Here is a 23,057-nt window from a genome sequence, read left to right as displayed (position 1 = left end):
GATGTCGATGGGGATAGAACCAAGAGCTTTGCCTGTGCGTGTAGGTCAACAGAAGAATGTTATAAAAAGACTTGGAGATGCTGGGGATTGAACCCAGGACCTCATACATGCAAAGCATGCGCTCTACCACTGAGCTACATCCCCACGTTTTCTAGATCTGGATTGGCATTTAATACAGAGGCAATAATTTAGCCATGCAAGAAGAAAGAGTACTAAGGTTGACTAATTGATGTCGATGGGGATAGAACCAAGAGCTTTTCCTGTATATGTGCTCGTAGGTCAACAGAAGAATGTTATAAAGACACTTCGACATGGAACCCAGGACCTCATACATGCGAAGCATGCGCTCTACCACTGAGCTACATCCCCATATTTTCTAGATCTGTATCGGTATTTAATACAGAGGCAATAATTTAGCCATGCAAGAAGAAAGCGTACTAAGGATGACTAATTGATGTCGATGGGGATAGAACCAAGAGCTTTTCCTTTACATTTGCTTGTCCAAGAACGAGCTCATTCCACAATGTTATGCTGTATGTCTGGAGCTTTTACTGAGCAGTTTTAAGGTCAACAGAAGAATGTTATAAAGAGACTTGGAGATGCTGGGGATTGAACCCAGGACCTCATACATGCGAAGCATGCGCTCTACCACTGAGCTACATCCCCATATTTTCTAGATCTGGATCGGTATTTAATACAGAGGCAATAATTTAGCCATGCAAGAAGAAAGAGAACTAAGGATGACTAATTGATGTCGATGGGGATAGAACCAAGAGCTTTTCCTTTACATTTGCTTGTCCCACAATGTTATACTGTATGTCTGGAGCTTTTACTGAGCAGTTTTAAGGTCAACAGAAGAATGTTATAAAGACACTTGGAGATGCTGGGGATTGAACCCAGGACCTCATACATGCAAAGCATGCGCTCTACCACTGAGCTACATCCCCATATTTTCTAGATCTGGATCGGTATTTAATACAGAGGCAATAATTTAGCCATGCAAGAAGAAAGAGTACGAAGGATGACTGATTGATGTTGATGGGGATAGAACCAAGAGCTTTTCCTTTACATTTGCTTGTCCAACAATGAGCTCATTCCACAATGTTATACTGTATGTCTGGAGCTTTTACTGAGTAGTTTTAAGGTCAACAGAAGAATGTTATAAAGAGACTTGGAGATGCTGGGGATTGAACCCAGGACCTCATACATGCGAAGCATGCGCTCTACCACTGAGCTACATCCCCATATTTTCTAGATCTGGATCGGTATTTAATACAGAGGCAATAATTTAGCCATGCAAGAAGAAAGAGAACTAAGGTTGACTAATTGATGTCGATGGGGATAGAACCAAGAGCTTTTCCTGTATATGTGCTCGTAGTTCAACAGAAGAATGTTATAAAGACACTTCGACATGGAACCCAGGACCTCATACATGCGAAGCATGCGCTCTACCACTGAGCTACATCCCCATATTTTCTAGATCTGGATCGGTATTTAATACAGAGGCAATAATTTAGCCATGCAAGAAGAAAGAGTACGAAGGATGACTGATTGATGTTGATGGGGATAGAACCAAGAGCTTTTCCTTTACATTTGCTTGTCCAACAACGAGCTCATTCCACAATGTTATACTGTATGTCTGGAGCTTTTACTGAGTAGTTTTAAGGTCAACAGAAGAATGTTATAAAGAGACTTGGAGATGCTGGGGATTGAACCCAGGACCTCATACATGCGAAGCATGCGCTCTACCACTGAGCTACATCCCCATATTTTCTAGATCTGGATCGGTATTTAATACAGAGGCAATAATTTAGCCATGCAAGAAGAAAGAGAACTAAGGATGACTAATTGATGTCGATTGGGGATAGAACCAAGAGCTTTTCCTTTACATTTGCTTGTCCCACAATGTTATACTGTATGTCTGGAGCTTTTACTGAGCAGTTTTAAGGTCAACAGAAGAATGTTATAAAGACACTTGGAGATGCTGGGGATTGAACCCAGGACCTCATACATGCAAAGCATGCGCTCTACCACTGAGCTACATCCCCATATTTTCTAGATCTGGATCGGTATTTAATACAGAGGCAATAATTCAGACATGCAAGAAGAAAGAGTACTAAGGATGACTAATTGATGTAGATGGGGATAGAACCAAGAGCTTTGCCTGTGCTTGTAGGTCAACAGAAGAATGTTATAAAGACACTTGGAGATGCTGGGGATTGAACCCAGGGCCTCATACATGCAAAGCATGCGCTCTACCACTGAGCTACATCCCCATATTTTCTAGATCTGGATCGGTATTTAATACAGAGGCAATAATTTAGCCATGCAAGAAGAAAGAGTACTAAGGATGACTGATTGATGTCGATGGGGATAGAACCAAGAGCTTTTCCTGTATATGTGCTTGTAGGTCAACAGAAGAATGTTATAAAGACACTTGGAGATGGAACCCAGGACCTCCTACATGTGAAGCATGCGCTCTACCACTCAGCTACATCCCCATATTTTGTAGATCTGTATCGGTATTTAATACAGAGGCAATCATTTAGCCATGCAAGAAGAACGAGTACTAAGGTTGACTAATTGATGTTGGTGGGGATAGAACCAAGAGCTTTTCCTGTGCTTGTAGGTCAACAGAAAAATGTTATAAAGACACTTGGAGATGCTGGGGATTGAACCCAGGGCCTCATACATGCAAAGCATGCGCTCTACCACTGAGCTACATCCTCATATTTTCCAGGTCTGGGTCGGTATTTAATACAGAGACAATAATTTAGCCATGCAAGAAGAAAGAGTACGAAGGATGACTGATTGATGTTGATGGGGATAGAACCAAGAGCTTTTCCTTTACATTTGCTTGTCCCACAATGTTATACTGTATGTCTGGAGCTTTTACTGAGCAGTTTTAAGGTCAACAGAAGATTGTTATAAAGACACTTGGAGATGCTGGGGATTGAACCCAGGACCTCATACATGCAAAGCATGCGCTCTACCACTGAGCTACATCCCCATATTTTCTAGATCTGGATCGGTATTTAATACAGAGGCAATAATTCAGACATGCAAGAAGAAAGAGTACTAAGGATGACTAATTGATGTCGATGGGGATAGAACCAAGAGCTTTGCCTGTGCTTGTAGGTCAACAGAAGAATGTTATAAAGACACTTGGAGATGCTGGGGATTGAACCCAGGGCCTCATACATGCAAAGCATGCGCTCTACCACTGAGCTACATCCCCATATTTTCTAGATCTGGATCGGTATTTAATACAGAGGCAATAATTTAGCCATGCAAGAAGAAAGAGTACTAAGGATGACTGATTGATGTCGATGGGGATAGAACCAAGAGCTTTTCCTGTATATGTGCTTGTAGGTCAACAGAAGAATGTTATAAAGACACTTGGAGATGGAACCCAGGACCTCCTACATGTGAAGCATGCGCTCTACCACTCAGCTACATCCCCATATTTTGTAGATCTGTATCGGTATTTAATACAGAGGCAATCATTTAGCCATGCAAGAAGAACGAGTACTAAGGTTGACTAATTGATGTTGGTGGGGATAGAACCAAGAGCTTTTCCTGTGCTTGTAGGTCAACAGAAAAATGTTATAAAGACACTTGGAGATGCTGGGGATTGAACCCAGGGCCTCATACATGCAAAGCATGCGCTCTACCACTGAGCTACATCCCCATATTTTCCAGGTCTGGATCGGTATTTAATACAGAGACAATAATTTAGCCATGCAAGAAGAAAGAGTACGAAGGATGACTGATTGATGTTGATGGGGATAGAACCAAGAGCTTTTCCTTTACATTTGCTTGTCCAACAACGAGCTCATTCCACAATGTTATACTGTATGTCTGGAGCTTTTACTGAGTAGTTTTAAGGTCAACAGAAGAATGCTATAAAGAGACTTGGAGATGCTGGGGATTGAACCCAGGACCTCATACATGCAAAGCATGCGCTCTACCACTGAGCTACATCCCCATATTTTCTAGATCTGGATCGGTATTTAATACAGAGGCAATAATTTAGCCATGCAAGAAGAAAGAGAACTAAGGTTGACTAATTGATGTCGATGGGGATAGAACCAAGAGCTTTTCCTGTATATGTGCTCGTAGGTCAACAGAAGAATGTTATAAAGACACTTCGACATGGAACCCAGGACCTCATACATGCGAAGCATGCGCTCTACCACTGAGCTACATCCCCATATTTTCTAGATCTGTATCGGTATTTAATACAGAGGCAATAATTTAGCCATGCAAGAAGAAAGAGTACGAAGGATGACTGATTGATGTTGATGGGGATAGAACCAAGAGCTTTTCCTGTATATGTGCTCGTAGGTCAACAGAAGAATGTTATAAAGACACTTGGACATGGAACCAAGATGCTGGGGACTGACCTCAGGACCTCATACATGAGAAGCAAGAGCTTTTCCTTTACATTTGCTTGTCCAAGAACGAGCTCATTCCACAATGTTATGCTGTATGTCTGGAGCTTTTACTGAGCAGTTTTAAGGTCAACAGAAGAATGTTATAAAGACACTTGGAGATGCTGGGGATTGAACCCAGGGCCTCATACATGCAAAGCATGCGCTCTACCACTGAGCTACATCCCCATATTTTCTAGATCTGGATCGGTATTTAATACAGAGGCAATAATTTAGCCATGCAAGAAGAAAGAGTACTAAGGATGACTGATTGATGTCGATGGGGATAGAACCAAGAGCTTTTCCTGTATATGTGCTTGTAGGTCAACAGAAGAATGTTATAAAGACACTTGGACATGGAACCAAGATGCTGGGGACTGACCTCAGGACCTCATACATGAGAAGCATGCGCTCTACCACTGACCCACATCCCCTTCTTTGCAGACCTACATCGTTATTTAATACACAGGCAATTATTTCCCAGTGCAAAAAGAAACAGGACAAAGGATGGCTTATATTGATGTCGATGGGGATAGAATCAAGAGCTTTTCCTATACATTCGCTCATCCAACAATGATCTAGTTCCACATTGTTAAATGTCTGGAGCTTTTCCTGAGCATTGTTAAGGTCAACAGAAGAATGGTACAAAGATACTTGAAGATTCTGGGGATTGAACATGCAACGCATGCACTCTACCACTGAGCTATATCCCCATATATGTGGTCTGTATTTCATGCAGAATCAATAATTATTCTTTGCACATGAGAAGCATGCGATTTACAGTAAGACTGAGCTACACGTCTTCAGGAGACCATTAGAAATATGTATGGTGATGCTGAGGATTGAACCCAGGACCTCATACGCTCTACCATTTAATCACATCCCCATATGTTATTGTGTCTCAGTCTCTATTTTGGTTCACAGTTGAAGATTTCCATGTTGTAGAAGGTTGTTGCATGTTTACTTGCAGTACAGTTTTTTTTAAATCTTTGTGCCGCCCAGCTTGAAAATGTAATGCCCTTTTTGTTGAAGTGTTTTCCTTCTTCTTACTTGCCTACCTCTGAACACCATTTCCGCACCCCCACAGCTGCACTTGGATCCACATACATCCCAAAAGATCTATTTCGAGTAGCAAGAATAATGACTCTGAATTTATTGTCCTTTGAGAGTAGGATTATAGTCCAATGGCCCACAGCCAAGTATTATGAAATAGCAAACCAAGTTGTCTTCCTGAATGCTCAGAATAAGCCATATTTCTTGTATTACATTACAATGATAATGTGAAATTTCATCACTCCCCAAAGGCAACTTCTCTCCAGAGTGAGTTGAATCCTGGGAGCTTTTTCAAATTTGCTTTTGTGGAGTGAATGCTTGCAAATGTGTTGGTATTTACTGTGTTTACCAGCGCAGGGAACCACAGTGTGGTTTTGGACATTTTGAAACCCTGTGTCCTCAGTTAATTAGTGCATTATTTATGCTTAAAGCAAGTTACAAAGGTTAGGTTAAATCTATTCGTAGATGCTTTGAGTGTAAAATGAATCAATCCGATCATAAAACCGCCATTCTTTGTAAAAGCCAAGTGCAACTTCATCTTCGATAATGCAACTCTTAAAATAGCAAGAAAATACTAATAACGTAAGTAAAAGAAAAAAGACAAGTGTCCTCATATTCAGATATTAGTTTAACCAATCAGGTAAAGATTTTCTGATGTGTAGGGCTGGCCGCAACTATTGGAGGAAAACATTCTTCCCTTTTTTTCCCTCATTGAGAAACAGTGGTTGTAATAGAAATAGCTCCAAAATCCATTCTATTTTAACGTATCCCATCGTTTTAATCCCAGGTGTAAGGCAAGGTTGGTAATTTTCGAAAACTAGCCTGATTCTGAAAGTAGCATTCCCTCAGTGCTCCATGGTCTACACCCACCCCCTCCCCTCTGTGCTCGCTCAAAAGCCATGGTCCTCACATACATGCACAAGCGCCATTGGTCCAGAAGCGGACCTCAGCTCATGCTTTGAGTGTGGGCTCGTGCATGCATGGGTTAGAGAACGAGCAGGGAGACAAGTAGGCATGATTGGTTCATCAGATTGGTACCTCGTGGCAGACATCGGTCAAAGTTTTAACATGCTTACAACTGCTACAGATGACAGATTTTCTTGATTCCTTTTTCAGAGCATATGAATTATTAATGTCTGTCAGGACCTAAAGACAATGTCAACCAAAATCTTAAAAAAGTGTGTCTGGAGAAAATTACAAACCCTGCCTTTAACTTAAAGATTTAATTAGTTTGTAGATTGTTCATGTTCAATTGTTTCATGTGCCTGCCCTACATACGAGGCAGTATTGATGCTATTTGTGACCATCAGTCTTTTGCAGCTAATGCCCGTTAAACTCAACTATTGTTGATAAAACCAGCCCTACATTTTTGTGGAATTGGGCTGAGTGTAAAAAACACTTTTTTATCAGCTTCTTTTACAATTGCACATGTGCAGTCATTCACCCAGGGCTACCTTCTCACTCTCAGTTTCTTTCTCTCTGTCTCTTTGAATCAGTTGACTTTCCATCACAGTCAGCGATTGCAGTTTGGTGTGTGGTGGACAAAAGTGCACAGAGGTGCTCAGGAGGAAACCCCACCCTGTCCTGATGTTATTCTCTCATACACCCAACAGCAGCTACCACAAAATGTGTGCACAGACAGGAAGCACACTACTCATACGCTCAGATTTTATTGGCCATAATTCAGAAGATACAAATCTGTATTTTCAGTTGGTGCCAATCTTTTTATATCTTAATATAGTGAAGGATGATTGACAACAATGATACATCAATTTCAGGATTGCATGTCTTTCATCTTTGCCACACACACATGGTTCCAAGGTCAGGCTGTTCACACTTCTGTGTGATGTTAGCAGAGCAGCAGGTGGTCATACAGAGAGGCTGGCATCACTCATCACACCAGGTTATGGAACCTATTAGTCCCACACAGAGAGAGATATACTGGTCGCTCTGCATCCTGCACAACATTAGGAATACAAAACAACCAGTCCTAGAGGGGCTTTAAGCCATCAAAATAGGGCCCATAAGATTCTTAGGCATCTTGATAGGGTTATATTACCATCACTAAACTATTAAACAGATCAACTTGATTTCATTTTCCCAGGATGTCTGTAATTTTCACTGAGCAGTTTAACCATGTTTTGGGAATCTGCAATGAAAAAGCACTCCCACGTTACCATAGGTCTCCAAACATTGTCTTTTTTTCTCTATAAACCTGTATTGAAACTTGCTTTTCCTTCTCACATTCTCCCTTATGTCTGAACAAAATATTTTTTAACTTTCTTAACTCCTTATTTTACGTCTCAATTGTTGAAACTGAGTTCAACCCTCGCCAAAACAGCCATGTTAAAGAAAACAAACAATTTCTTGTGCTTGTGTCTGTGTCTTTTCCGGTCCTCTTCATTTTAACCTGAGCATACACAGGCAGACTATATGTCTCGCTTATCTAGGCTTTTAAGCTACTTAAGGAAAACAAGGTCATCCATTCCTTCTTTTTGAAAGGTTCCTTATCATTATGATCTCACAGCCCTTCTCCCATTTCCTCTCTGTTGTCTCTTCTAGTTGTTTCTTTTGTCAAATTTATCTTAATCTATTTGTAGGTGGACATCAGCCTTTATACTTTGAAGACATTTTACAACACTTAAAACATTTTATTTGTGGGTTGAGTCACTTTAAAAGTGAGCTTTGTTTCCTTTCAATTCAGTACTGTTGGAGATTGTCATTGTAAGGTATTCAAAAAGATCATATGAATCTTTTTTTTCTGCTTTTCTTTCCTTCTTCTGCAAGCCTTTCCCTCTCTCTCCTCTCCTGTCTCATACTGTCTGCAGAGCTCTTCTCATCATCTGCCCTCTTGTCATTTCAAATCTTCAAAGTCCTCCAGCTGCCATCCTCTCAGAGTCTCTCTGTCCTTCCCTTCCATCTAACCCCCTCCTATTTCAAGATTCTGCTTGAAACCAGACAGTTGAGCTTTTGCTATCACCTCACACTTTACATTTACACTTTACACATCTAGCTGATATTTGTGCTTACTATAACGTGATTTATTTGAATTAATCCCCAGAAAGTGGTAATATACCTAATGAGCTTTCATAAAACGATGCCCCCTGTTTGGCCTTCTCTAAAGTATTTATCTCTTCTTTTATTCCCTGTTCTCGTGCCTGAAGTCAGCCAGATAACAGCCCGTGTCGTCTTGTCCTTTAAGTGTCCGTCTGCTTTAATTGTTTCCATGACCGCAGAGCTTCATCATAAGTGACTGCTAGGCAATTAGGTCACACAGCCACTGGTGTGTTGAGCGCTTGTGTATGGACCAGATGATCAATGTCCTATTTGTCATAGTCTCAAACTACATCAATGAGCCATTCATCGTTAATGCACACACAGGCACACTCAGGCAGACAAGGACAGAGTGCGTGCTGTCAGTGTCTCTGTATTTGAAATATTGATGTCAGAGGGAAATTCCACAGACGTACAACTCTTCCTTTATCTTAATGTTTAGGTTGTGAAGTTGGTGTCACAGGATGCATTAGGTTGATATCACAGTTAACTATGTTGTTGTGTTATCAGTAATGTGCCTTTGTAACTTTAAACACAAGTTCTTTCATGTTGCTGAATAGGCCTTCCAGAGATTTAATCTCTTATCAAGGATTGCTAATTTAATATTCTGAAGGATAACAAACTTCAATGTAGAGTTTTTTGTTATGATCTTGATGAAATATAAGACAATGTGATTAATTAAAGTTTCATGCAGAGAACAGCATCCATTAGTCTGTATTTGATCAAGCTGATATCAAAAGGTGAAAAATTGGGATGTAGAGAGAATAACACTGCCTTCTGCTCCGGTACTGCAAAATGTGCTTTGACTTTTCTCCCTCTCGCCGTGTAAACGTTTACCATACAGGTATCAGCTGGTGGATTTGTGTGACCTCTGTCAGTAACTTAATGATGGTGACATCATCCTGGAGCCTACTGTTTGTTTGTCCGTCTCACACAACACGGCTGCAGGAGCAGCCTGTGCACTGACACACTACCATCAGAGAAGTGGATTTTTGTTGTATTTGTAATGTTAATGTTCGTAGTTGGGGGGTAAAGGGATTTTAGATGGTTGTAATATAATTAGAATTGCAGCAATGTATGTTTAACGAGATGTAGGTAGCTGACACTTGTTAGGTGGACTTTGAATTCTCAAAAACCAGTAAAGATTTACATTACAGTAATGTAACATTCAAATTAACAGTAAGGACTCAAACCCTTTGGCAGAATTGTGAAAAAATAGCCCAACCTTCTCTGAAAACACTCAAAAGTAATTCCTTAAAAAGATGTCTCTGGGGAAATTAAAGCAAAATGAAAGTCATTTCATTTCCATCTAATCAATTTGTCCTTTAAGGTTATTTCTGTGTGTGTGCATGTGTGTGTGTGTGTGTGTGTGTGTGTGTGTGTGTGTGTGTGTGTGTGTGTGTGTGTGTGTGTGTGTGTGTGTGTGTGTTTGTGTGTTTGTGTGTGCGTGTGCCTGCAAAGGTGAATCACCAATAAGTTTGCCCTTTTCATTTTTCCAACAAGTAGCAATGGCAGAGATTCAGAAAACACACAGCACCACCAGGTTGTCAACTAAAGCAACAGCAGTGGAATGAATGTTGAGTGTTAGATTTGGAGAGGTCGAAAAGCAAAACACTTGAAGATCAATTTTATTAATTTTCTCAGGTGGGTTATGCAAGAATTGTTGCAGCCAATGTCAGATGGCGTCAGAGACAAGTCCGCTGTCAAATTATTTTATGGCAAGCTAAATAATCAGAAACTGTCTGGTTTATTATGGCCCATCCTAGTAAATAAGTTCAATGTTGCTTTGCATGCTAGTAGTCATATGTAGCACAGTAGTAAAGCCCTTCAGCTTCACAAACCATGCAGAGAGGCAGAGAAAGTTATAGAGGGAGGGGCTTTTTTTATTTGCGGTTATATATTAGTTTGCCACATTATTGTTTTTCTCTAATTTACAGTGTCTGCTTTTTTTAATGATCTTGTAAACATGCGCCTAATGAAATGAGCAAAGACTCAGAAATGGAGACTTTTGTATCAGTAGTCGGCCTGTGAGTATAAACACATTCTTCATGAAGTGAGATAAGGCTGCTGCAAAGACACAGACAGCGTTGCGTCATTTCACCACAGCTCCTCGCTGTCTCGCCAAGCACACACGTCAAGGTTAACTACCCTCACCTATCTTCTTCAGTCAGTGATACATTGCTTTGAGGAAACCAGTGACACAACCACCCACAAGACAGACTTCCCCAGTTCTGTTCATGCTGCTTTAAGAAGCAAATCATCTCATTTCCTCTCCTCCGTTCTCTCTCTTATATCTCCTTCTCTCTCTCTCTCACGCGCACACACACACACACACACGTTCACAAAAACACACTCCATGGTCTTGATAAAAGTGTTTTTGACAGTGTGGTCTATCATGTTCTGGCCTTCTCATGGCCCTCTTCTCCGTGTAATTCATGCTGCACCCGTGTTTCTCTATCTTTTCTACCCCCCTCTCTTCCTCCTTCCACTCAAGTTCCCCAGACAGGCACATTATCTGAGGGAATGGCGATTGATTTTCTACAACCTATTTTCCTCCAGCTCTGTCTGTCTCTTAATGATTCGTCCCTTTTTTTTCTATTGCCGCCCCCATTAATCCAAAGATCGAAAATATCAGAGAATTCCAACCAGCTGTTAGATCCACACTTACGGCAAGGTGTGGCATGTGTCAGATATCAAATCTCAAATTATGTTCATGCTTGTTTGATACATTTAAGGAGAACCTGAGGCCACTCTTTCACTGTCGTCCTTTATTATTGTTCCTTCGCTCAGTGAGAATGAAACAAATAATGCCCATCAACAAAAATGTAACTAACACAATTTTTACTCTGGCTCTGGATACGTAACTTTTGTACTTTTTTTGCCTCTGACAGATGAAAGACAGAATTGTAAGATTCTCTTTTTGTCCCTTAAAGCCTCTCAATCGGGCCCCTTCTTCTGTTAACCTCTCCTCTGTCAGTGCCTCCTGATCCTTTCCTCTCCCCTTAGTCCCATTAGTTATCTCCTGATGGCTCATTAACTATTAAACACCAGAGAGAGGGGAAAGGGAGACGAGGAGCCGGTAAGGTTTGTGTCTACTCTGTGATAATAAATGGACGTTGGGGGATGACAGAGGAAGAGCAGGCGAGAAGGGTAGGGCAGGTCCATCGGGTCTTTTCTGTAATGATAAGTGGGTGTCAGCAGGAAAGAGAGGGGAGCATCTGCTTTCTGTCCGAGAGAAGAGATTTGCATTAAGCTCTCGGAAACTGCCAGAGAAGCACCAGATTTGAGACTTTAAGGCAGGCTGCTTTGTATCTCCATCACCTTTTATTTAATAAGAGATTTAGTTTACAAAAGTCAGCACTACTTCCATTCACCCTTCAGGAAATCTACACCAGAAAAACTTTTTTTTGTTAACAAAGACAATGAAGCCGTCAGATGACAAATTCAAAAACTGTTTGAAAAGAGATGATTGAATTTTGCTGCCATCTAGTGGTCAGAGATATCATGAAAACAAGATGTTTCCCCCAGAATGTCTGGCCGTGCTTTTATTTGGGACGTGTCTATAAAACTATTTGGGACTATAAAACTGTAAACAAACAACACAAAGCTGTGTAAACATATCAGAATGTCTTTAGTTGTTTTAAGCATATCTTAGCGGAAACATTTTGCATGAAAGATGGATCAAATGTTTTTTTCCATAATTTCAATTATTTGCATTTTTAAAGCCAGCACGAGCAGCAGCGTCCTCCCTGTCTCTCCTGTCACCCACTGAGGTTTCAATTTATTTAGTCCTTATCCAGATCATCATGCAGGAGACACTGACAGGCTCACATTCTGTCTATGCACACACACACACACACACACACACACACACACACACACACACACACACACACACACACACACACACACACAGAGGTACACTTGTAAGCATCATTCTTTCTTTCTTTGTTGAATTTCATTTTTACCAGGGTAGGAAGAGACTGGACCTAAAATAAGGATGAACTTTTATTTTGAAATTTAAAGGAATACCTAAACAATTGATGTGTTCATCCTCAGACAGTCTGATGTTGGGAACCGAGGTGGATCTGCAGCAGGTGGAGAACAGTGTGCTCGCCATGGAGACCGTGTTGAAAGCGTGGCTTCAAGAGCAGGGAGGAGACAAAGAGCACCTCCATCTCCTGCTGCCCAGTCTACGAGACAATCCCATTCCAGGTACAAGTTCTGCTGACAGGCATGCCTTGGTGTAGTAGCAGCATGGGTGTAAGTGATTTCTGCTGATAGAGACAAAACAAGTTGAATATTGATTCAAATCCAGGAACACAATTCTCTCTCAGTGCACTGCTTGCTTTATTTTCTAATGTGACACGTGTACATGAATCCAGAACTTAACCTACAACTGACCACAAAATTAAATAGTGTTGGTATCAGGTTGAAATGCTAAGAACCAGCATGAGATGTTGTTCAGGCAACAATTGAATACAGCAGTTGTATTACAGTAATATCAAATGTCTTTATGTTTGTCACTGTGTAGTGTGTATCAAGTGTGACATGCAGGAGCGCCTCATAAGCCCAGCACTCATCCCCATGAGCTCCAACTTGGAGGTGAAGACAGAGAGCATCCGGGACTTCATGCCTATAACGAAAGGATCAGCCAATCAGAGTCAACCGCCGCAGACACTTAAAGCATTAAAGTAAGAGACAGGGCTTCAGGGAAATGTCATACAAGTTGAAACTTTTTCCTACCTTTTGCATGTGTTTTTATTAGGGATTATAAGTAAGATGGGGTTTTTTTTAACACTTTTTAGCTCACCATCTTTAACAAAACATTACAAATGTCTGTTTTCTTGAGAAATAGTGATTAATTGAGATTTAGGGGGGGGCGCAGGATGTGTACAAAGTAAAACAGGAAATGACAAAATATTCAAATAAATGAATGACTGTAAAAACATGACTGTGCTGGTATACATTAGACAGTAGATGATAACTTTCATAGTCAAATCACAGTTAATATAAACCTTTTTTTTTTTACATACTGCATGTGTTGAGTCTTTGTAAATGTATCTCAAGTGTCTGTTTAAACCAGGGATGTCAGACATACGGCCCGCGGGCCATATCCGGCCCGACAGCAGGCTTCAAAAGTAAAATTAGTAAACAAAAGTTTTACTAATAATAACAAAGCTTCCTATGGAGTGAGCCACTAAGAGCAGCTCGTGCAAATAAAAAACAATCATCTCCGCCATGCGTGTGTGGACCGTCTCCACACATCCAGACTAAGTGTAGGTTGTGGACACCGGCATTGAGCCTGATGCATCTCCCGACTAGTTTTACCTCTTGTTATTGTAAAAACAGTAAATTAAAATGAATAATAACTGATTTTATTTACAGATGGTTCATTTTTAGGTCACCCAGAGGTGAACGTGTTGTGTTGATCACCTAAAAGTTTCAGCGCCACATCACTTCTAAATGCAGTAGCCTACTGTTGCGCCTTTATCACCAGCTGACTGTAAAAATATAACTTTTACTGAACATTTCATTCTTATCCAAAAACGATATCACGCACAGGCTGCCCGATCATACAGAGGTCCGCTGGTTTAACCGTGGAGCAGCGCTAAAATACTTTCTCGAATTGCGCACGGAGATGGCACAGATTCATGGCGCATAAAAAGTCAGTGACAGAGTTAGATTACGATAGTGCGGACACGTAGAAGAACGGACTGCCAGACTCAGATCAAAAGTCGTTTAACTGAGTTCACTTAGTTGAAAAACGTGCACTCCACACGGAGCTGATCAGACGGCAGTGCGCAACGGTGAAGGCTCAATTTAAGTCTGTTGGTTTGGAAACTTGTTATCATTTTATAATGCCTCACACTAAAATACCTGAAGATGACTTCGGTCTTGCATCAAAGACACTCTGTTTGTTTGTGATAACTTATTCATGTGAGCGGGTTTTATCTGTAATGAACCTTAACGAGTGCAAACTGTGCTGTGGCCTGACACACACAGATCTAAAGTATCTCTCTCTCTCTCTCTCTCTCTCTCTCTCTCTCTCTCTCTCTCTCTCGCTCTCTCTCTCTCTCTCTCTAGTAATGCATTAATCCCAGGGCAGGTAGAATAACCTGTGTCAAAGTTTGTATAACCTTGAACAGCAATATTAAAACATAATATAATAATCTCAAACAAAACATAATTATTGTTTTTTTCTTCTGTTGTGCGGTACATTTAAATATTTACATGTGCCAACATGCAGTTTGCAATGACAGAGTTAACCCCTTTCCTAATGTACTTTTACATTTTATACTTTATATCCATGTGTTGAGTTATAGTGAAGTCTGCAAAATTAGTCCGGCCCACTTGAGGTCTCATTTGAACAAATCCAGCCCCCGACCCAATAGAACTTTGACATCCCTGGTTTAAACAGTTATACTCAGGAACTGTTGGTCATCACCTCTAGACAACAAGAACATACTGGAATGAATGGCTCTGTTGTTCAGAAGCTGAAAGTATTCTTTGTGAAGTCCAAAAATATAAACAGAGCATCACATAGAACAAACTGATACAGTTTCTTCCCGTGCACCTGATTTGCATTTGTTTTACATTTTCCACAGCCACAGCAGGATGTCATGTGTTCCTGTGAGTGAGAGGAGTGTTTTGCATACCGGTCAGTCCAGAAGTAATGGTTTTACTGAAGCGACATTTAAATGAAGCTGGAGGACAGAGACGGGATGATGTCATCCTCTGTCTCTGTGCTCATGATGATTTATGTGTTTGCTTCCAGTCAGTGCAAAAAACTGTTTGTACGAGTTTCAAAAGAGTGAATGCTGACTTCTTTGACATTCAAAGTTTGACTGTACAGTGTTATTAGCCTGAATAAGAAATGCTCCTAAACAGTGTGGAGAATCAAGTGTCCATCATTTCGGGTATCCATGGTAACCAATGTTGTGTATGCTTGTGTTGTGTGTGTTTGTGCTGCTGCAGGACCCTGCGTGCAGATGGACTGTGTGAAAGTGTGTTGTATGGCTTGCCGCTGGTTATCCGCCCCACCACCTGCTGGCAGCTGGACTGGGATGAAATGGAGACCAATCACAACCTGTTCCACGCTCTTTGCCACACACTCCAGGTGTGTTGTTGTTTGAACTGCTTGTCTGATCTCATTCATCCATGCACACTCATAGCCTGATAGCTGATCCTTAAGAAGCAGGAGTGAACTGCAGATCATCTGATTGGTGGATAACTTATCTAGATCAAGAGGCAAATAATGCAGTCGCACGAGTGTCCCCTTGAGGCTCCAAGAGACCAGGAAGTCACATACACACCCCGTTCTAAAATACCCATTTGTTTCCTGTCCTCAGCTTTGAATTGTGCTTTATTTTTTTAAAGTCTAAAGGTGAGCATTTAAATCACCAATAGCCCTTTTATTCTGAAAAAGACTCCTAATATGGTCCTCTCATACATTTGAATTCTTTGACAAAAGGTATTAGGAATACCTCAGGACCCCGATGGTTCAGACAAGGTCTGAAAATATGAGTTCTCCCTACTTGGTGAAAGTAGTTCTTTTCCACTCAGAACGAGGTCACATTTCACTCCTCTACAAAACTTTCTTTGCATGTGTGTGTTGTCATGTGCTTATGGTGATATCCCCTGAGAATCAGACCTTGGGATGTTGCAGATAGCTTTGATGTGTAACTAATGACTCAAGGAGCCTACTTTGTTAAAGCCCCCCCAGTCGTCCTGGGTGTAATACACATGAATGAAATTGTTTGATGTAAGATTTGTGTTTCCCTATTTCAGAGTCGTGACTTGTTCCTGCTGCTGCAGATGGAGCCCACACAGAGGTCAACATCTGGAGGCACAGGTCATTATGTGTACGGTTACCAGTGTGTGTGTGTGTGTGTGTGTGTGTGTGTGAAGAGAGGCGTGCTGTGGATGTGTCAGTCCTTTGGTGGGACATTAATATGTCCTGTATATGTCTCTACAACACAGGTGTGTATTCTCACTATGTCCTCCAGCCATCCTCGTCTCTCTCCCTCCTTCTGAAGCCTGTGGTCTGCAGAGATCTGCTGCTGCCCTGCTCACTGCCTCTACCAACTCGGGAACCAACACCTGATGCTCTGCAGGTTCTGCAGGTTAGAGACCTGTGATCATTAGAGGAGTACAGAAATACACAGAGGGATCAGAACTCAAAAGCAAGAAAAAAATACATTTAAATCCACATTGCATGTTCTGACAGAGGACAAAGAGCAAAGGAGAGATTTTCTCAGTGTCTAGTTGCATGTTACTAGTGTGTACAATTAACACGTTCAAAGCCCACAGATTAAAGATCAGACATTCACTTACGGTTGTTTTCTGTTTGTTCCTCTGTCAGGGTTGTCTCAGTCAGCTGGAAGAGGAGTTTATGTTCAACCCGCTTTCTCTGAGCAGTAACCTGTACCAGCACCTCAAGAGCAGAGGCGTTCTCTCTCAGCCAAGATACCCATACAGGTCAGAGAAGCATGAGGAAACGAATGATGAATGGGGTTATTGATCCGCTTGCTGTCAGATAAGATTATTAATATGAGTTTAATAAAAGCTGGTAATTGTGAGGACAGGTCATGACATTGATGATTGTTGATTCCAGGCTACATCCAGCTGCTTCCCACAGAGATCAGTCTCAGCCACCAGAGGGCCCTAAATCCACAAACAAAAGACAACCGCGACAGGTAAGCACATCTTAAACTGAAGCTTTATGACGGTGCAAAGAGCAACATGTGCCGCTCATAAATGAACACATGACATGAGCGAAGCCGACAATATTCAAGACAGATTTGACAAGAAGAAGAAGAAGAAGGAGGAGGAGGAATATCTTTATGAACCTTGTTAGGGTTGTGTGCAGAGAGTGAGTGCAGCAGTAAAGGAACTTCCTCTTCACCCTCAATTCTAAGTCAACCCGATAGATGGCAGCACTTACCATTTGGCATACAAAACATAAATCCACTGACACAAGCAGAAACATGACTGTCAATATGATGTGCAGGAGAGTGGAAGTGATTCTGACAGACAGACTGCATTAACACAAACAGTGGCTCAACAGGAACTTAAGTAGGAGTGAAATGAATCAGTTATTGTTATTGTGTGGTGCTCTGGGACGAGTTTGGAAGTGACCTTAAAGAAAGACGTGTTCAGAATCTTGACATTTAGAAATCAAACCAGCTGTAATAAGAGCGGCCCTTCATGCAAAGGTCTCAACATGTAGTTTGTCATTTTTTTCAGGCTGTCTCACTTTAATAAGTTGCATCATTTCATCCTTCACTGTCATTTTGTTACGTGAACTGCGGCCTATAAGCTGTGAATCTGTGTAGCTGTTGTCAGTTTGACCTATCAGGACTTTACATGCAAATAGTTCATTACAGCTCTGCTGATGTTCTGTTTGTACTTTGGCACGCTCTCTTATCATCCACTGCTCTTAAACTCACCCTAAGCTCTCTTTACTTTGTTTTCTGTTATCCTGCCCATGTCCCCCGCCTCCTCCTCTTTATCTCTATTTTTCCTTATAAGACGTTATCTGTCTTGTCTTCTCAGCCACAGAACCAGGGTCGCCAACAGGGAACAAACAGCAAGGTCAGGGCCACTGTGGCTCCCTTCCCCTCTTCCTCTTCCTCCCACTCCTCTTCCTCTCTGGGACCTCCTCCTGCGAAGGCCTCTCGTCCCTCTCTGATGCTCTTCAGCAGCAGCAGTGGAAGCCGCAGAGCGCCGGCTCCTACCCGTCAGGTCATGGACGAGAACGGTGACAACGCCATGATAATACAGTGAGAATGCTTCAGTGTGGGTGGATGAAGTGGACTGAGGGAGCCTAACAGCAGCAGAGAGAGAAGTGGTGTAGAGTATTAGTTATTTGGTTTTATAAACTTCTGCATCCTGGCCTGTCACTTCAAAGGGCTTTTTTATATCAACTACAGGATGGATTATTCGGTAGAAACACACAAGAGAACTCACATGAGGATAATACATCAATATTGTGAAATTATTGAGAAATAATTCAGCTAGTGAATGAGAAGAAAACATTCATTTGCAAACTGTCCCATACTGTGAACACATGCCATTCTTCTTTTTCTCGATTCTTGAATTCATCTCTGTTTTTTTTCTCACCACACAAACACTATTAGCCGGGGCTAAATTTAATTTGTGTGTGTGAGCATGTGTGAGAAAGAAAAGTTTCAACTATCTGCCCTCTGCAGAAGACTTCAAAATCGCACACCATGAACAATGAAAAAAAAGAGAGAGAAAAGATTAAAAGAGTGAAAAATGGAGGAAAGGAACATGAAGAGTCAAACATGGTGATGAAAGTGAACATAAGGTGGGTGGTGTGCAAGATCAGAGGGAGATAAAAGGATCTATAAAAGCATGCCCACATCCACATACAAACTTCAACTCAGAAAGAGATTAGCTAATTATTGTTCAGACACAGTGATGCAGATATTCTCTGTCTGTAAACTCGACTGGTGCATATTAATAGACTTGTGATATAGCTGCGTATCACACATTCCACTTCCTTTCTGCCCTTAAGCCCCGGTCTGAACACAGCTCCTCTGTTTTAATGAGACACAGAATCAGGCAGCAGACAGAGGAGCCTCTCTGCTCGCCCGCACCCCCACAGCCAGCTCTCTCTCTCTGAGGGTCGAAGTAAGTGTGAGGCGGGTGTTGACAAAAAAAAAAACAACAGGTCGTTTTTGTTTAACAATTCCATTTAGGTTTAGAATGAAGACCAGCAGTGACATCATCGGAAGATGTCTTTACAGTGTGACTTTTACAAACATGAAATCATTATTCAATCATACGCACACACTCACGTTGGTCAGTTAGTCATCCCTCATCATAAGTATTATTATTAATGTATTCCAGTGAAGGAGCTTTGTCATCCATCCACACACACACACACACACACACACACACACGAAGGCCTAATCAGTCTCCCGCCATTCCACCCCCTCACTGAACCTTGTAACATCAGGGACTACCGGCTACACACTCGCGAAAGACATGATGATGACGTTGTGATGTCACAGGACTTCCCGCATTCACAATTTACATCCACAACGATCCTTTTGTCTCTCGAGGGAATTTGACGAGACCTCAGAAACTACCCACTGACATTTGATCCACTTTCTCTCCGGCTCATGCTGTCCCTTTCCCGCCTCGCTCACTCTGTTCTTTCTCTTTTGCGATTTTTACACAAGCAGTCAATTTCATGAGTTTGCGTAAAGTGAACGACATCATCTCCTCTGTCTCTCCCCCCCCCCCCCCCCCTTAAAAACAGTTCAAAAGGCTAAAGCCGAACTTCCTGTTTATCCCAGAGTTCATTTGCCAGCCTCCTCTTTGAATGTCATAACTGTTAGAGATTAAAGGGGCGCGACAGACAGTTCGTTCGTTCATGTTAGAGAATGTTTGACCCATAGCAGGTCTCTTTAAACAAAGTTCTTTGTTCGTTGTTGTTTTTTTTATTCCACCCTAATGACATCTTCATCCCATTGTTTGGACACGTGTGTCTTTGTTCAGCTGACATGTCGCATCCTTTTAGAGTTTCAATCTGATGTATGATCTGAACTGCAAAATGGATTGACATCGAGGGAGGTCATTTGTTCACTCTGTAAATGAATATCAGCTCTTTGTATTTATAAACATATTTATTACCCTCCTCCTCTCAGATTGGTGTTTATTTACTGTTTGTGTATCTCCTGACTCATCAAGCAGTGAAGATGATTTGATGGTTCTTTCACATCTTGGAAAAAGAAACCACTGGGTCCATCCACTCCAGAAAACAAGACCAGATCAAGAAGAGTTTCACCTGTTAATAAAGCAGCTCCTGGTCACTGTCAGGTGTCATCAGGATGTCAGTGGTCCAGTGTGATACGTCACCGTCACCATCGATGCTGGAACCACACATGACAAAGAAGCTGTTGATCCGGCTGGTAGTATGTTGGAGGTAGTGACACAACAGATAATAAATGCTGAAAATCAAACCTGTTCCGGGACGGGAAGAAAAAAAACAACTCACTGTGTGCAGGCCTGACAGTTTTTAAACCCCAGATGCTGTAAGGTGAAGCCAGGTCAGATAATGGTATTATTGGTTGTTATGTGGATTGGGATTTAACAAACTGCTTGAGCATGAAATGAATCCCAAATGTGAATCCAAAAGAGTTCTAAGAGACCAGAGAGGTGCAACATTAAGATGAGGTAAATAAATATACATTTTTAACAAACAGGTAGTAACAGTCGAGTATACTACAACCTGGACACTTATAGTTATACACCTTCAAATGGCAGTCACATAAGTGTATTTAACTATAATAACATCAGTTTTCATTTTCATTCAGATGGGTCACCTCCAAAGGGTCATTGGTGGTATGTTCCTTGTAATTAACCTGTAATCCTTGCCTGTGTAACCAAAAGGTTCCTCTGAGGTGAAGAGAGAAACTCCACCAACCAATCCGAGCCGTGATGCTGTATGCCGAAGGAAAGCAGAGTAGGTTAGTAAAGCTTTGTTCCTACAGCACCTTTGCACCACTATCTCACAGAGCATGAGAAATGGATGCGAGAGGGTTGTGGGATGTTCTGCTGCCGAGTGCAGACAGAGATCATGAAGTGTAGCAGAGACCGTCTCCTACTCGGTAAGTTTTGATTCGTCTTTTCCTGAGGGTGGGGAGGTGACCTTTGTCTCTTTTTGCAGACAGTGAATAGCCTACATGTCTGTGTGTGTCAGCCAGCAGGGACAGGACAACACTCACTGTCGTAGTGCGTCTTCGGCTCAGAAGTTCTGTATTTGTTGTACATGGATGTCACGGCTTCCTGTTTCTCAAAACTGATTTTTTTTTTTGCCATTTCAGAAAGTATTTTTAAATCTTTTCCATTCTGATCTAAAAATGATAGGCCGTTTAAGTCTGTCTGGTTAAAAGTGGTAGCATTAGCATTTCTTCTTTTGCATTTGATTATATCTGAGTCAGGGTAATATTCGTGCTGTTTCCTGCTTTGTTCTCATTGTACTGTTTTTTTCTTGCAGTAGGAAGAAGAGAAAAAAAAAAGCCCCTCTGTTAAACTCTTTCTGTCTTACAAACAGTATATTTCCTGGAATTGTCCGCAATTGACTCCAATCTGCAAGCAGCAACAGAGGAGGAACTCAAATAATAGTGACAATTCACATACAGGTCACAGGCAGAGAATAATCAACTCTCTCACAAGCAGAGATGAGTGAGAACAGAAAGAGGAAGCGCACGTTACTGAGGAGGAAGTGAGGAGGTGAAGTTAGGAGGCCACAGGACCTGAAGTAGATTCCAACTGACAGAAATGCGAACGGTCTGTACACCTACGCAGGTCTAGAAACTTTTGCTAAGTCTGGAAATCCAATACAAAGTCCTGAACATGATTCACAATGAAACCGGCCCAGATTACTAACCCAGCTTTCAGGCCGTTTCAGAGAGATAATGGCATACTAAAGACAGCAACAGAAATTACTTAATGGGCTTTTTTAAAATGCAGGAATTTTCCCCTTCACAAAAACGGGGCGATAACTGAATGAGAAACCGTCTTCATTCTTAGAGCGCCAATTCATAACAAATGTGGTCTCAAGACACTCTACAAAAGAGCAGGTAAAAGACCTTACATTTAGTCATATCATCATTTCCTTTAGATCGCAACGTGAGTCGAGAGAGAGAGAGAGTGAATGAAACTCTTTCAGTGACATAAGACTGAGTGGTTTTGCCCACGCAGAGCTAAGTCAGGGAGGTCTGCGGAGTCAAAGGCAAGAGGAAACCGGTTTCATGTGTGTCTGAATGCAGAACACACAAATTCCCCATTGGGTGTGAAAAAGAGAAACTGCTTATATTGGGTTTGCACTGTGATCTTAAATAGAACGTGGTAATGAAGCTGTGTGACTGAGATGTTTATATTCAGTAGTGCACCTGACAGATGTGAGGTCTGAACACATCTGCATGGTCAACCGTCACAAATGCGGTCTTCTTATATGTGTGTATATTACTTTGTGAAAAAAATAGCCTATTGCCGAAGCAGAATTAGAACGAGCGGCAATCTCTGGGTGTTGAAAAATATAATATAATATAGGAAGTGAACAAAACTGCACCTTGAGGCTGGCTGCAAAAGCCTTGAAAGTTCAAAAACAATAAGTCATGTCTTTATTGGTAAGAACTGCAGAATCTTTTTTTTATTACTCATCTATTTGGATTACATTAAGGCAAAGAGCGATGCATAATTCGGGGCTTGGCTGATCTGACTGACGGGCCGGTGCTGTTTGCCTCTAGCTATTTGCCAGAAGGTTAAAGACCCGCCTCAGCTCTACCTCTTTGCCTGCTGCCATAGGTTGACACAAAGTTAGATTGAGACAGCGTTTATGAAACACGGGGAACGCCATCGCTGGGCTTAAAAAAAAAAAAAAAAACTGCGTTTCAGACAGAAACCAACGGGTGACGTCGCTGAGACAACGTCCATGTTTCATTCGGTCTATGATGCCAACATGGTTCCTACAGTACA

The 23,057-nt window shown here is 41.5% G+C and overlaps 2 long non-coding RNA genes and 13 other non-coding genes across 15 annotated transcripts; all 15 read right to left on the bottom strand.

The window, feature by feature from the left end:
• Positions 1–72: 72 nt before the first annotated feature.
• On the bottom strand, positions 73–144 carry trnaa-ugc (transfer RNA alanine (anticodon UGC)). Its single transcript has one exon. It is a non-coding gene; the product is annotated as a tRNA-Ala (tRNA).
• Positions 145–594: 450 nt separating this feature from the next.
• trnaa-cgc (transfer RNA alanine (anticodon CGC)) lies at positions 595–666 on the bottom strand. The gene has a single exon. It is a non-coding gene; the product is annotated as a tRNA-Ala (tRNA).
• Positions 667–875: 209 nt separating this feature from the next.
• On the bottom strand, positions 876–947 carry trnaa-ugc (transfer RNA alanine (anticodon UGC)). The gene has a single exon. It is a non-coding gene; the product is annotated as a tRNA-Ala (tRNA).
• Positions 948–1,172: 225 nt separating this feature from the next.
• trnaa-cgc (transfer RNA alanine (anticodon CGC)) lies at positions 1,173–1,244 on the bottom strand. Its single transcript has one exon. It is a non-coding gene; the product is annotated as a tRNA-Ala (tRNA).
• Positions 1,245–1,694: 450 nt separating this feature from the next.
• Positions 1,695–1,766, bottom strand: trnaa-cgc (transfer RNA alanine (anticodon CGC)). Its single transcript has one exon. It is a non-coding gene; the product is annotated as a tRNA-Ala (tRNA).
• A 210-nt stretch (positions 1,767–1,976) lies between these two features.
• trnaa-ugc (transfer RNA alanine (anticodon UGC)) lies at positions 1,977–2,048 on the bottom strand. Its single transcript has one exon. It is a non-coding gene; the product is annotated as a tRNA-Ala (tRNA).
• A 156-nt stretch (positions 2,049–2,204) lies between these two features.
• Positions 2,205–2,276, bottom strand: trnaa-ugc (transfer RNA alanine (anticodon UGC)). Its single transcript has one exon. It is a non-coding gene; the product is annotated as a tRNA-Ala (tRNA).
• A 381-nt stretch (positions 2,277–2,657) lies between these two features.
• trnaa-ugc (transfer RNA alanine (anticodon UGC)) lies at positions 2,658–2,729 on the bottom strand. Its single transcript has one exon. It is a non-coding gene; the product is annotated as a tRNA-Ala (tRNA).
• Positions 2,730–2,938: 209 nt separating this feature from the next.
• On the bottom strand, positions 2,939–3,010 carry trnaa-ugc (transfer RNA alanine (anticodon UGC)). Its single transcript has one exon. It is a non-coding gene; the product is annotated as a tRNA-Ala (tRNA).
• A 156-nt stretch (positions 3,011–3,166) lies between these two features.
• On the bottom strand, positions 3,167–3,238 carry trnaa-ugc (transfer RNA alanine (anticodon UGC)). The gene has a single exon. It is a non-coding gene; the product is annotated as a tRNA-Ala (tRNA).
• A 381-nt stretch (positions 3,239–3,619) lies between these two features.
• Positions 3,620–3,691, bottom strand: trnaa-ugc (transfer RNA alanine (anticodon UGC)). Its single transcript has one exon. It is a non-coding gene; the product is annotated as a tRNA-Ala (tRNA).
• Positions 3,692–3,916: 225 nt separating this feature from the next.
• Positions 3,917–3,988, bottom strand: trnaa-ugc (transfer RNA alanine (anticodon UGC)). The gene has a single exon. It is a non-coding gene; the product is annotated as a tRNA-Ala (tRNA).
• A 562-nt stretch (positions 3,989–4,550) lies between these two features.
• Positions 4,551–4,622, bottom strand: trnaa-ugc (transfer RNA alanine (anticodon UGC)). The gene has a single exon. It is a non-coding gene; the product is annotated as a tRNA-Ala (tRNA).
• Positions 4,623–13,054: 8,432 nt separating this feature from the next.
• On the bottom strand, positions 13,055–17,045 carry LOC132958756 (uncharacterized). Its single transcript, XR_009666825.1, has 3 exons — positions 16,878–17,045; positions 16,538–16,675; positions 13,055–13,176 (listed from the first exon to the last, which is right to left on the bottom strand). It is a non-coding gene; the product is annotated as an uncharacterized LOC132958756 (long non-coding RNA).
• Positions 17,046–17,368: 323 nt separating this feature from the next.
• LOC132958757 (uncharacterized) lies at positions 17,369–20,477 on the bottom strand. Its single transcript, XR_009666826.1, has 2 exons — positions 20,362–20,477; positions 17,369–18,369 (listed from the first exon to the last, which is right to left on the bottom strand). It is a non-coding gene; the product is annotated as an uncharacterized LOC132958757 (long non-coding RNA).
• Between the last annotated feature and the right edge of the window lie 2,580 nt (positions 20,478–23,057).

The sequence above is a fragment of the Labrus mixtus genome, chromosome 23 (assembly GCF_963584025.1).
Source record: "Labrus mixtus chromosome 23, fLabMix1.1, whole genome shotgun sequence".
Classification (NCBI taxonomy): Eukaryota; Metazoa; Chordata; class Actinopteri; order Labriformes; family Labridae; genus Labrus; species Labrus mixtus.
The sequence above is the reverse complement of the archived record's forward strand: the minus strand, read 5'-3'. Positions and strand labels throughout refer to the sequence as shown.